At 43.7% G+C, this 13,531-nt stretch overlaps 1 long non-coding RNA gene across 1 annotated transcript; it reads right to left on the minus strand.

Annotated features, from left to right (window-relative positions):
• Positions 1–2,003: 2,003 nt before the first annotated feature.
• Positions 2,004–8,564, minus strand: LOC126949194 (uncharacterized). The gene is made up of 3 exons (XR_007723615.1): positions 8,466–8,564; positions 4,332–4,474; positions 2,004–2,608 (listed from the first exon to the last, which is right to left on the minus strand). It is a non-coding gene; the product is annotated as an uncharacterized LOC126949194 (long non-coding RNA).
• Between the last annotated feature and the right edge of the window lie 4,967 nt (positions 8,565–13,531).

Consider the following 13,531-nt stretch of genomic DNA (forward strand, 5'->3'; position numbering starts at 1 on the left):
TTTTTTTTTTTTTTTTTTTGAGATGAAGTGTTGTTTTGTCACCCAGGCTAGAATGCAGTGGCACAATCTTGACTCACTGCAACCTCCGCCTCCTGGGTTCAAGTGATTCTCCTGCCTCAGCCTCCCAAGTAGCTGGGACTATAGGTACATGCCACCACACCTAACTAATTTTTGTATTTTTAGTAGAGATAGGGCTTCTTCATGTTGGCCAGGCTGGTCTCGAACTCCTGGCCTCAAGTAATTGGCCTGCCTCGGTCTCCCAAAGTGCTGGGATTACAGGTGTGAACCACTGTGCTCAGCCTTACTGGCTTCTTAAAGATGCATGTTCTCTGAATTTCTTTTCTCTGGAAAAGAAGCAATTGGAAAGAAGCCATTTACTCATCTAGACTTGGAGAGTCTTAAAAATCTTTTTCCTTTGCCCATCCCTTAAATGTTAGTGCTGCTCCTCAGGGTTCTCTCCTAGGTGCTTTTCTCTCTCCCTGTATATATGCTTTCTGGGAGCTCTCAACCATTCTCAAAGTTTCCATTATAACCCATATACTGATGAATCCCAAGTCTAGAATTCCAGCCCAGACCTCTCTCCTGGGCTCCAGATCTATATAGTCAAATGCATAATGGATATTTCCATTTAGGAGTTTTGTAGGAACCTCAAGCTCAGCATTACCCAGCTGAACTCATAATTTTTTCTATATGTTTCTGCCGTTACTAGTAAATGGCACCACCTGGTTTTCTAAAGTCAGAAACCAGAGAGCCAGCTTTGACTCCCCTCTCCCCTGCCACCCACGTCAAATGAATCAGCCTCTCCTAAATATATTTTTCCAGTCTATTTGCTTCTTTACATTCTCATTGCCAATACCCTCTTCTTGCCCACCACCCTTCCACGCCTGGGCTATTGACTCACTTCCTAATGATCTCCCTACCTTTAATTATGCTAGGCTATAATCCAATGTCCATTGTGCTCCAGATATCTTCTATAGCAAAAAAACTTGGCCATGACCCTCCCATACTGAAAATTCTTCAGTGGCAAGGCCCTTTCTGAGCTGCCACTGAATTTCTTTCATCTTGAGTTTGCCTTGCTCTCTCTCACATTCAGATCTTTGAACATGCTGTTCTCCCTCCTTAAAATATTGTTCTGCTTTTCTTTTCTTAGCTTAACTCCTCTCATTTTCAGGTCTCAGATTAAATGTCACTTTCTCAGGTTAGGTTTCCTGGCCATGTGCTTCCTTATCACCTGTATTTCTTTTCTCTACCACCCATCACAAAAGTATTGAAATTTCGTACTTAATTGTCTTTCCCTGTCAGACCACAAGGGCCATGTAGATGGGAACTGTGTCCATCTTTTTCATCACCATGTACCTTGGCACCTAGTGCTGTGCCTAGTAATCATTAAGTGCTCAATAAACAGTTACTGAATGCGGGCTGGGCGTGGTGGCTCATGGGTGTAGTCCCAGCACTTTGGGAGGCCAAGTTGGGCAGATGGCTTGAGCTCAGCCAGGAGTTCAAGACTGGCCTGGGAAACATGGCAAAAGCCCCTCTTTACAAAAAAAAAAAAAAAAACTAGCCATACAGGTGCACGTGCCTGTAGTCTCAGCTACTTGGGAGGCTCAAGAGGGAGGATTGCTTGAGCCCTGGAGGGGAAGGCTGCAGTGAGCCATGATTGTACCACTGCACTCCAGCCTGGGTGACAGTGAGACCCTGTATCAAAAAAAAAAAAAAAAAAAGTCATTAAATTCATGGGCACATGCACACGCACACGAATGCACCCTTTTCACATTCCTCATAATGGCAAAAAAGAAAAAAGTCTGGAAAATGCTTAACTTTCCAACATGAGGGTATATATGGTAAGTGAAGTGTGATCCTTCATATGTTGAATTATCCATGCAGTCCAGTCATAGAAATATCATGAAAACAGATAGTTAATGACACATAGAAAGATGTTTCTCATCTATTGCTAGGAGAAAACAACAGTATTGTATATATAAATATATAAGTATAATTTCGTTCTATTTTTGCCCTGTGTTTTTAATTTCCCTTAGAATTCTTCATCTTATCCATCTACCATTCGATTTATTTTGTTCTTTTTCTTCTCTGCTTGTTTTCTTCGTATGGCTGACTGCTCATGTTTTATGAAAGGCATCTCTTCTTCCATTCCGTTGAAGATGTCAAACAATTTTCCAACATTTTCTTGTATCCTGCAGTAGTCTGCATTTTCAGGAATTATCCCCTTCCTCTTGCTCTTCAGGGAGGAAGAGATTTGTCCTTTCTCCTATTCAGTAGCATTTTGTCATGGGCTCAATTTTTTTTCTCTTTTTACTTACTTGGCATGAATGAAACAAAATTGTCCAGCTTGGCCCCTCACTCTCTGCTTGGGAGATAATAGCATCCTTTTCTTAGATCAACAGCTTGAGAGGAGGTTGGTGTGAATGGTTCGCAGTCAAACTCTGAGTTCTAGAGGACTCTAACACAGCTTTGCTTGCAGAGGTGGCATCTCCTTCGACACCTACTGCCTGGTTCTTTGATTCTGTGACCCCATATCGTGCATAACAACTTCAACTCCTTTTCCATTAAGAGGAGTCAGGGCTTCTAGGGGAAATGGCTGATTCCAGGTCTGGCTAGGAAATACACAAGATAAACCTGAATGTCTTTGAGTACCAGATAGTGAGGATTATTCATCAAAAGGACTCAGGAACCAACTTGAAGGGATTCCACTGGCCAATGATGGATAATTTGAGTGTCAGTGAGATAATTGCAATGGATTGAAACATGAAAGAATTAAGTCCATACATTCATCAGTATTCCCCTCCCAAAACAAAAACCCTAGTTAGGTTCTGTGGGAACACGTTAGAGGCCAACTCATTATTTTGAAAATTGATAGCTAAAGGTAAGAAATCAAGTGTTTACATCACCTTTCCTATGTGAACTTTATCACTGAGAAGCCATATACAGATTGTGGGGAAGTTTCTCCTTATAGAAGTATTACAGGTGATAAATGAAGAAGGAAGGATAGTGTTAGAACTGTTTTGCAACCCCTAACATATAATGAATCTAGGCTTTGATCATCAAGAGCTACCATCATCACGAAAAGGAGACATAACTAGACATTAAGGGACTTCTGGTGGAAGAAAACAGCAGCATCTATGAAGTAGTCTTGCCAAAAATATCTGACAAACCTGATCAAGCCCCTAGATTCAACTCCCATTTTACAGGAAATTCAGAGGTAGAGGAACATGTTAAACATTTCACCACTAGCAATATGAGTATGCAGTCATCAAAATCCAGACTATGGGAAACTCTATAGGACAAACAACTTTCTCTCTTTAACAAATAATTTGCCAGGAGAAAAAATGATTTTATATATATATATATATTTATTTATATATATATATATTTGAGAGAAATGGTAGAAGGGGAACGTATAGAGACTTAAAAGATCCTCGGGCATGGTGGCTCACACCTGTAATCCCAGCACTTTGGAAGGCCAAGGCAGCCAGATCTCTTGAGCCCAGGAGTTCAAGACCAGCCTGGGCAACATGGTGAAACTCCATCTCTACAAAAAATATTAAAAAGTAGCCAGGTGTGGTGATGCACACCTGTGGTCCCAGCTACCCAGGAGGCTGACGTCAGAGGATCTCCTGAGCCTGGGATGTTGAGGCTGCAGTGAGCAGAGATTGTGCAACACACTCCAGCCTGGGCAACAGAGCGAGACCCTTTAAAAAAAAAAAGATTCTCAATGTATGTGAACCTTATTTGGATTCTGGTTCAAGCAATTAAAAAGTATAGTTATTAAATGAGTGAAAAATTTGAGCACTGACTGGATTTTTTTTTCCAAAATTAACCTTGTGCTAGCTCGTGTATTTTTTTTTTTAATATTAAGAAATTTGACTGGGTGCTGTGGCTCACACCTATAACCCCAGCACTTCGGGAGGCTGAGGCCGGTGGATCGCCTGAGCACAGGAGTTGGAGACCAGTCTGGGAAACATGGTAAGACCCTGTCTCTATAAAAAATAAATAAAATAGAAAAAAGAGAAATTATGTTAACTGTTGGGGTGATAAAGGTATTGTGTAATGTAAAAAAATATTTTTAAAGATAACTGCAAAACTATTTACAGATGAAATGGTACAATGTTTGGAGCCTGTTTCAAATTGAATGGGGAGTACTAAATGGATTATAAAAGAAACCAGATTGACGATGAGTTGATAATTATTGAACTGGGTGATGGGAGCACAGAGGTTCATTATACTATTTTGCTAATTTTGTATACCTGATGTTCTCTATAATAAAAAGTTTTAAAAATTGAATTTGTTTTAAAAATGCAATAAACCCCTAATACCTGACTCCCGATGAAACACTGCTTCTGTCCCTCTAGTACTACGGAATCCTGCTTACACTTCATGTCCTACAGTGGGTTCCCATTTGACCACAGTTTCGTTCTTCATTCAGCACTTCAATTGCCTTGAAAATCCTTTATATTTCCTGTGAAAGAAGTAATTAAGATATTGTGTATTTACCTTGTAGAGTGATTCTTAATATACGTTAGCATTTGAATAACACTTAGATAAACTAAAGGAAGATACAATACCTTGGAATAATTTTCCACTTGTTTTCCTGGCACCATTTTTTCTGTTTTCATTAGTAGTATTTTTTTGTAGAGACCGAGTCTCACTATGCTGTTCAGGCTGGTCCCAAACTCCTGGGCTCAAGGGATCCTCCTGTCTTGGCCTCCCAAAGTGCTGGGATTACAGGCATGAGCCACCATGCCAGGCCAACTTTTTCTTGATTCTCCTCTTACCTATTGGCCACTTCTTCACTGCTGGAGTGTCCCAGGGTTTAATCCTGGGAGTCCCAGATTTAAACTGATGGGTCCCAGATTTGTATCTTTAGCCCAGAATCAATCCATGACCTGTGGTCTCATTGATCTAACTGCTTACTTGATATGTCCAGTTGGGATTCTAACAGGCTCTCAAATTAACACATTTGAAGGAATTCCTAATTTCTGCACATTCCCCAATTTGCTCCTCCCTGAGTGTTTCTTTTTCCTATAAATGCTCTGTCGCCCAGGCTGGAGTGCAATGGTGGGAACACAGCTCGCTGCAGCCTCAGCCTCCTGGGCTCAATCAATCCTGCCTCAGCCTCTTGAGTAGCTGGGACCACAGGTGTACGCTCCCATGGCTGCCTAATTTTTAATTTTTTTGTAGAGACAGGGTCTTGCCATGTTGCCCAGGTTGGTCGTGAACTCCTGGGCTAAAGCAATATGCCTGCCTTGGCCTCCCGAAGTGCTGAGATTACCGGCTTGAACTACCGTGGTTGGCCTTGGCCTTGAATTTTTTCAATAGTTTTCAACTAAGTTTGGGCAACTTGGTGAGACCCCATCTCTGAAAAAAAAAAAAAAAATCAGCTAGGCATGGTGGCATGCACTTGTGGTCCTAGCTACTAAGGAAGCTAAGGTGGGAGGATCACTCGAGCCCAGGAGGTTGAGACTGCAGTGAGCTGTGATTGTGCTGCTGCCCTCCAGCCTGGGTGACAGAGTAAGACCCTGTCTAAAAATCTCAAAAAACAAACAAACAAACAAACAAAACCCACACACAAAACAACAGTTTTCAAGTGGTCTCGTGGGCTTTCCTTGTTGCCTCCACTGACAGTCACTCAAACCTAGCAACCCAGGTGTGGTGGCTCACACCTATAATCCCAGCAATTTGGGAGGCTGAAGTGGGAGAATCACTTGAGACCAGGAGTTTGAGACCAGCCTGGAATACAGTGAGACCCTGTCCATAAAAAATAAGCTGGGCACAGTGGTGTGAGCCTGTAGGACCAGCTACTCAGGAGGCTGAGGCTACTTAGGGGCCGAAAATCCCTTTAGGTCAGGAGTTCAAGGCTGCAGTGAACTATGACTGTGCCGTGGCACTGCAGCCTCTGTGACAGAGGGAGATCCCATCTCTAAAACAAACAAACAAACAAACAAAAAACCCAAAACCACACTCCCCCCACCAAAAAAAAAAAAAAACAACACAAAAAACTAGCAACGAATGTGATCTTACATCAGATTACGTTGCTCCTCTTCTCCAAATCTGCCCATGTAGACTTTTACTCTATCTTAGAGTAAAATTCAAAGTCTTAAAATGATTTACAAAGCCCTTCAACTTATTGTGCAGTGAACCCCATTGCCCTCAACAACTAACCCTGTCACCATGTGCCTTGCTAGTCTCTGCTTCACTGACTTTCCTCAGCTCCACTGACTTTACTGCTGTTCCTTGAACATGCCAAGAACACTCCCACCCCAAGACCTCTATTTTCTTCACTCCTCTGCTCAAACGTCACCTTATAACCTCCCACCACCCACAACTACACTTACACCTACACACACACACACACACACACACACACACACTTCTCAGCGCTTCCCCTCCCATTTACCTTGCCTTATTTTGTTCTGTAACACTTATCCTCCACTATACTCTACATTTCTTATTTATTTATTATCTTTTTTCTCTACTGGAATGTAAAGTCCTTAAGAATGGGAAATTTGTTTTGTTCACTGCTGTATTCCCACTACCCAAAGTAGTGCCTGACATATAGAGAGAGCCTCAAAATATTTATTGAATGGATAAATTGATGAAGAAAGTGATATGGTTTGGCTGTGTCCCCACCTAAATCTCATCTTGAATTGTAGCTCCCATAATCCCCATGTGTTGAGGGAGGGACCCAGTGGATAGTCAGTGAATCATGGGGGCAGGTTTTTCCCATGCTGTTCTTGTGATCGTGATAGTGAATAAGTCTCACAAGATCTGATGGTTTTATAAAGATAGTTCACCTGCACACCCTGTCTTGCCTGCTGCCATGTAAGACATGCCTTTGCTCCTCCTGTACCTTCCACAATGATTGTGAGGCCTCCCTAGCCATGTGGAACTGTGAGTCTATTAAACCTCTGCTTCTTTATAAATTACCCAGTTTCAGGTATGTCTTTATTAGCAGCGTGAGAATAGACGAATACAGGAAGGAACAAGAAGAAAGCCTAAATGCAGATGGGTAGCTCCTAAATATCTAAGATACCCATTGAATCGCAGCAGTGGTGCGTGATGGGTGGGAAGTCTGGAAGTCTTCTTGCTCATCTGCAGGTTGAAGCTGCCATGTTGTGGTACTTCCTATGGGGAAGTCCACACTGCAAGGAACAAGGGATACTCACCCCAACTCTTGCACAACTGAATCTTACCAACAACCACCTGAGTGAGGGAGTAAGACGTGTCCTTCCTAGTTGAGCTTTGAGATGACTACAGCTTTTTAAGAAATTCATTTGGGAGACTCACCTACTCTGTGCCTGGATTCCTGTTCCCTGGAAACTGGAGATAATAAATGTATGTTTTTGTTGTTGTTTGTTTTTTTTTTTAGATGGAGTTTCGCTCTTGTTGCCCAGGCTGGAGTGCAATGGCACAATCTCGGCTCACTGCAACCTCCGCCTCCTGGGTTCAAGCGATTCTCCTGCCTCAGCCTCCCGAGTAGCTGGGACCACAGGCATGCACCACTAAGCCTGGCTAATTTTGTATTTTTTTTTTTTTTTTTAAGTAGAGACGGGGTTTCTCCATGTTGGTCAGGCTGATCTCAAACTCCTGACCTCAGGTGATCCACCAGCCTTGGCCTCCCAAAGTGCTGGGATTACAGGCGTGAGCCACCCCACCTGGCCTGTATGTTGTTTTAATCCACTAAGTTTTGGAGTAATTTGTTAGGTAGCAATACTTAATTAATACAGAGTTTGGTCTACTGACTGGACCTTAAGTTCCTTGCAAGCAGTAACTGTTTACTCAGCACTTGTCAGATGAATATGTTTTAAGTGTTTGAATGACTTAGAGTTTTCAATACTCTGCGTCTGCATGTATTTTAGGGGGAAGTTGAGAAAAGCTGCCTCAGGCGGCTGCTAACCAGATGCTACTTTAAATGTACTGTCTGTCTCTCAGCCTTGCCTCTCCATCCCTAATCTATCATCCCACTGGATTGAACTTCCCAGGGGTTTTGATAATGTGGAACACTTTGAAGTTTCCTCAGTAAGTGATCACTTTCCACCCCATGTAGGATGTGGATTTCAGAGCTAGGGATATGCAGGGGGGGAATATCATCCCAATAACAATGGCCCCTTGATTAGAAATGTGAATGCTGCTCCTCTTAAAACATTGACTTGTAGTTAACAATCACAGGTTATTGTTGGAAATCAAGCTGGTTGAATATTTTCCTCTTCAGTTAAGATGCATATCCCTAGAGGTATGATCCATAGGGAAACAATCTTCCTAGGCAAATTAATGCATGGATAGGACTTCTCTAGAGCCACCCACGAGGCTAGCATTCAGGTCTCCAGCATTTAATTCCTCATTTTGAATCTCGGCCAGAGATGGTGAGAAATATAAGAGACCAAACACATTAACTACTGGGTCCCAGCATCTGATCTTTCCATGTGCACACTGACACAGGCAACACCTACCCTGAGCCGAAGTGAATTCCTTTCATCAGAAAGCTGACTGAGCCTCAAAGTAAAAATTCCTTATTGTACCAGTCAGAGACTCGGGGAGAACTGCTCAGCTCTGCCACTCACATTCTAGATTCTAGAAAGGATTTCTACTCTTCGTGGGTGTGTTCTAGGGCCCCGGCGATGGGGAGAATGCAGCTGCTTGGCTTTTTTTAAACTCAAACTTGTATGCTTCTCCAGCAGATGATTGCTAATACTGCTATGGCTGGACAAGCCTCGTTCTAATTTTTTGAGTTACCAATAAAATGTTTTTGCCAAGCTGCCTTCTTTGAGGAGGAGAGGGGCTTGATGATGCCTCACCCAGCTGGGCAGAGCGGGGTGCTATATGACTGGTAAAACTGGAATTGTGCAAGGAAAGGGGGCTTGGCCTTGAAACCTGGGCAAAATAAATGTATTAGAGAGGGGCTCTCCCTGGAGGGAAGTTGGTTAGTTAGGAGGGACATTAATATGGCTAGCAGCAGGGAATCCCTGGGTTCTGGGAGGCAGCTCTGCAGAAGGGGACTTTGATGATGCTCAGGCTGAAGGGAGTGGAAGTTGGAGGACTCTGCCAATGAGAGAGGCTGGACACTTAAAAGGAGATCCAAGGCTTCTTATAGATTGACTTGTCTTTGTTCTGGCCACCCTGTTCCTCCCGGGGTCAATGTGTGAAGATGTCTGCAAGGCCTTCCGCTGGTGTCTGAGCTCTTCTTTGAAGCTCTGGGGAAACCAGAATATGGACATAAATCTTTTAGTTAGTTGTTAAGTGACCTTGGTAGTCACTGGAGTTCTAGCAGAGCTCTGAGTATCTTTCATGGCAAGGAGACACAAGGTTCACTGAGGATCAAAGCAACAGGTTATCAAGAATTCATCCGTTTGTTCTGGAACAGTGTTTTGGAATATGATAATACTATGAATCCTCTAGAAACCAAGTAAACTGGCTTGGTCTGAAATAGCTTCTGAGGGGAATATGGGTCATATTTGACTATTGTGACTCTTAATTCCTCAAAAACAGTCTCTCACCCCTGGCTCCACACTGGAATGGCCCATGGCATTTAAAAACTTATTGATGGCCAGGTGCGGTGGCTCACTCCTGTAATCCCAGCACTTTGGGAGACTGAGGTGGGTGGACTGCTTGAGTCCAGGAGTTCGAGACCAGCCTGGGCAACATAGTAGAACCCTGTCTCTACTAAAAATACAAAAATTAGCCTGGCACGGTGGCTTGAGCCTGTAGTCCCCACTACTTGGGAGGCTGAGGTAGGAGGATCACCTGAGCCTGGGAGGTCAAGGCCACGGTGAGCCATGATTGTGCCACTGCACTTCAGCCTGGGTGACAGAGTGAGACCCTGTCTCAAAAAAAAAAAAAAAAATATGCAGGAGTCCAATCCTGGCCCAATTAAATCAGTAGCTATGAGTGTGAGGCCTAGGCAATTACCTTATTTTTTTTTGGAGGCTGTTTGATGCTGATGTGCAGCAAGAGTGGGGAACCACTGCTCTAGACAGCTCTAGATTGGAGGCAGATCTTTTTCTTTCAGAGAGCAAAGGTAAGTTAAACAGGCGCTTGTACATGTTGGGAGGACTCTCAATCTAACCAGTAAATTGGTCAATAGGTCTACATTTGAAAAACAAATTTCCAAAGTGCAAGTCATTTTTCATATGGCTAGAAATCTTTAAAATTGTAAAAGCAAACCTTTATGTCCAAAGCAGCTTTGAAGTTTGAAATTGAAAGCTGGCAGCTATGTCACCCTACAGAAGGGAATATTTAAAATTCCTGGAGAGCATGTCAGAATTTCAAAGGATAATAATAACAGTTGAAAGCTGACTGATGTCTAGAGCCAAGCAAGCAGCGAGGCTTAACAGGATCATAGTCACCAAAAAATTCCAGACCCTCTCTGTGTCTTCTTCATAGAAATAGGCAATTAAGCAGTTGGAAGGCAAGCCTCCTACCCAACAAAAGAATTCCTTCTGGAACATCTCTGCTGGAGGGCCAGATAATCTCTGCTAGAACAATTTAGGTAAAGAGGCACTTACCATTTTCCTAGAACAGTCTGCACTACTTTAGTGTAGTGGGGTTAGTATAGGAAAGGTATCCCTTCTGTTGAGTTGAAAACAGCACGTGTATCTCACCAGTCCTTGTTCTGCCCTAATCCAGAGTTGGAGTTTCTACAACAACCATGTCTATCCACGTCCACTCACTAGTTCTTGCTTCTCTAGCCTGTGTCTTCAGTTTCTCTGACCATTCTTGGTATAAGATGGTTTCCAGATTCCTCACCAGCTGGGTGTTCTCCTAAATCTGTCACCGTCCTTCTTAAATATGACACCCAGAACCAAACACTGGGTTTGAAATATCAGATGCATCACGAAGGGCTGGGGCAAGATTCAGACGCAGAAGAACCCAGGCTAGCTGCCCTGTAATTAGAAAGGGATCCGGGCCCTGGCCAGGTCAGCGTGGGGACCCTGGCATGGGTTGAGATAGACCTCACAGAGGAACAAATCACCCGTGACCATAACCATGTGGTCAGAAAAGGACAGACAAGATTTAGCACCAATTTGATTGTGTCTAACCGAGGATTGGACACAAATGCTACCTTGTAATTTTAGTGCTCTGGCAGAGCCCCGCTGGCCACTTGAGGATGCTGGCTGAGAAGTTAGAGGCTCTCATGTCAAACATAAGTGATATGGGGGCCCTGGGTGGTTTCCAGCCAGATGTTAGTGGAATAATCTGGAAGGCAGGGTGGGATTGAGACCGAGAGTGGTGCCCTGCTTCCTTGCCCAGCACATTGGGAAACTCGGTGTTCTTAGAATAGAAAAGAGACAGAGGTAGTGACCCAAATATATTCATCAAAAGCCGCCCCACTTGAGAAGGAAGGGGATAGTTGTCTCAGCTCCCTTGCACACCTGCTCTTTTCTTGTGTTATAGAGTCAGGGCTTTAGAGAACGCTCTGCAGAATACCATATCTGGAAAGAGAAAAGTTCAGGGAGATTTCCAAGGGTAGAGACCAGAGGAGCTGACATCTAAAGGTGAGGATAAAAGCAAGCACATCGCTTCCTCATGTTGAGACCAGAAAAAAGAATCATAATTAGAAGTGATGTAATCGGCCGGGCGCGGTGGCTCACGCCTGTAATCCCAGCACTTTGGGAGGCCGAGGCGGGCGGATCACAAGGTCAGGAGATCGAGACCACGGTGAAACCCCGTCTCTACTAAAAAATACAAAAAATTAGCCGGGCGCGGTTGTGGGCGCCTGTAGTCCCAGCTACTCGGGAGGCTGAGGCAGGAGAATGGCGTGAACCCGGGAGGCGGAGCTTGCAGTGAGCCGAGATCGCGCCACTGCACTCCAGCCTGGGCGACAGAGCGAGACTCCGTCTCAAAAAAAAAAAAAAAAAAAAAAAAAAAGAAGTGATGTAATCATTTTGCTCGAAAATCATTTCTGCAGTTGTAAGAGTGGAATCTGGAGATTCTCCTCTGGAGTGGTGACGTCGTGTGTCTGACCAGCAGAATAGGCTTCTGCCAGCAAGAAGCTCAGGGGAGGGTCAAGGTTGCAAGTTGTCACAGGGAGGGGACTCTCTCACAAGAGGGGGCCTTTTTGCCTATGTGGCAGCAGCCACTAACTCTTTGTCATTTGGTTTGTCTAGTCCTCAGCACATCACCACAAACAATGACTATGATAAAAGCCTTCCTGGCTGGGCATGATAGCTCATGCCTATAATCTCAACTCTTTGGAAGGCCAAGGCGGGAGGATGGCTTAAGGCCAGGAGTTCAAGATCAGCCTGGGCAACAAAGTGAGATAATGCTGTCTCTAAAAAAATAAATCCTGATTTTGTGGGTGGTTGATGGCTGATCTGATCTTCTCCTTCCAATGTCACCATCTTCTCTGGAAATGCTCTGAGATGCACAGCAGGCATGAGAAGCAACTACAAAAACTGAGGGCGGGAAGTGGAGGCGACGGGAGGTTGTTTTGTTTCCTTGGTCTGAAATATCTGGATTCTTGAGTCCTCTCATGGCTTGCTTGGCATCTGAAATGATGTGACATTATGGCATTTGGAAACAAAACACAAAAGATTTCCATGAATGAATATTTTCCTTTTAAAGAGAAAAAAAGAAAACCAACCTATTGGTGATGTTATTTTTTTTAAACTGGAGGAAGTCAACATTTAGCTTGAGTGGATCCCTACAAGCTCTTCTGACAACTCAAAACAGAAGGTCTAGACATTGCCTAGTAAAATCCACATCTCAGAAATTCCAGGGAACACATAATTCTCATGTTTTAGAGAAGAAGGAAGCGGGTTTGGAAACGGAATCAGTTGAAATGAATGTCAGCCTGCAGGGAATTGTACCGCTTAAGAGAAATCTTAATGTTCTAAACATGTGCAACTATCCAAAATCATGGAGTAGGAAATGTGTTGGTTCATTCATTCATGCAATCATTCACATAACAAATATTTATTGAGGGCCAAGTCTGTGCCCACAGTGTCTCTTTGGTTTCCCAGGTTAGAGGCAGCTCTGTCAGGTGTTCTAAGTCTGTAGGAGGGAGATATTGCATATTCATTAACCTCCTCCTGGGAGGCAGGGTGCCCCTAGGCGATCAGATGCTAGTGAGGCAGATGGAGCCTCATTCTTAGATTTCATAAGTTCTCAGCAGCCTTCACATTTGGAAACACAGTTTACGGAGGGAGATGATCTCACCTGCATGGCAGGGATTGAGGACACCTGAATCCAGGTTTCTTCAACTTTCCTACTTTTTTTTTTTTTTTTTGAGACAGGTCTTACTTTGTCACCCACGCTGGAGTGCAGTGGTGCAATCAAAGCTCACTGTGGCCTCAACCTCTGCACCTGCCAGCTTTCCTACTCTTCACATAAAAATGTCTTTGTATCTTTACTCATTGCCTTCTCTCTTGTTTCAAGAAAGCGATGCCTAAGGCTGACCAAGCAAGGTCATGCCTATAATCTCAGCACTTTGGGAGGCTGAGGCAGGAGCATCACTTGAGGCTGGGAGTTCAAGACCAGCCTATGCAACATAGTGAGACCCCCATCTTTACAAAAAAAT

Source organism: Macaca thibetana, chromosome 2, assembly GCF_024542745.1.
Source record: "Macaca thibetana thibetana isolate TM-01 chromosome 2, ASM2454274v1, whole genome shotgun sequence".
NCBI classification, from domain to species: Eukaryota; Metazoa; Chordata; class Mammalia; order Primates; family Cercopithecidae; genus Macaca; species Macaca thibetana.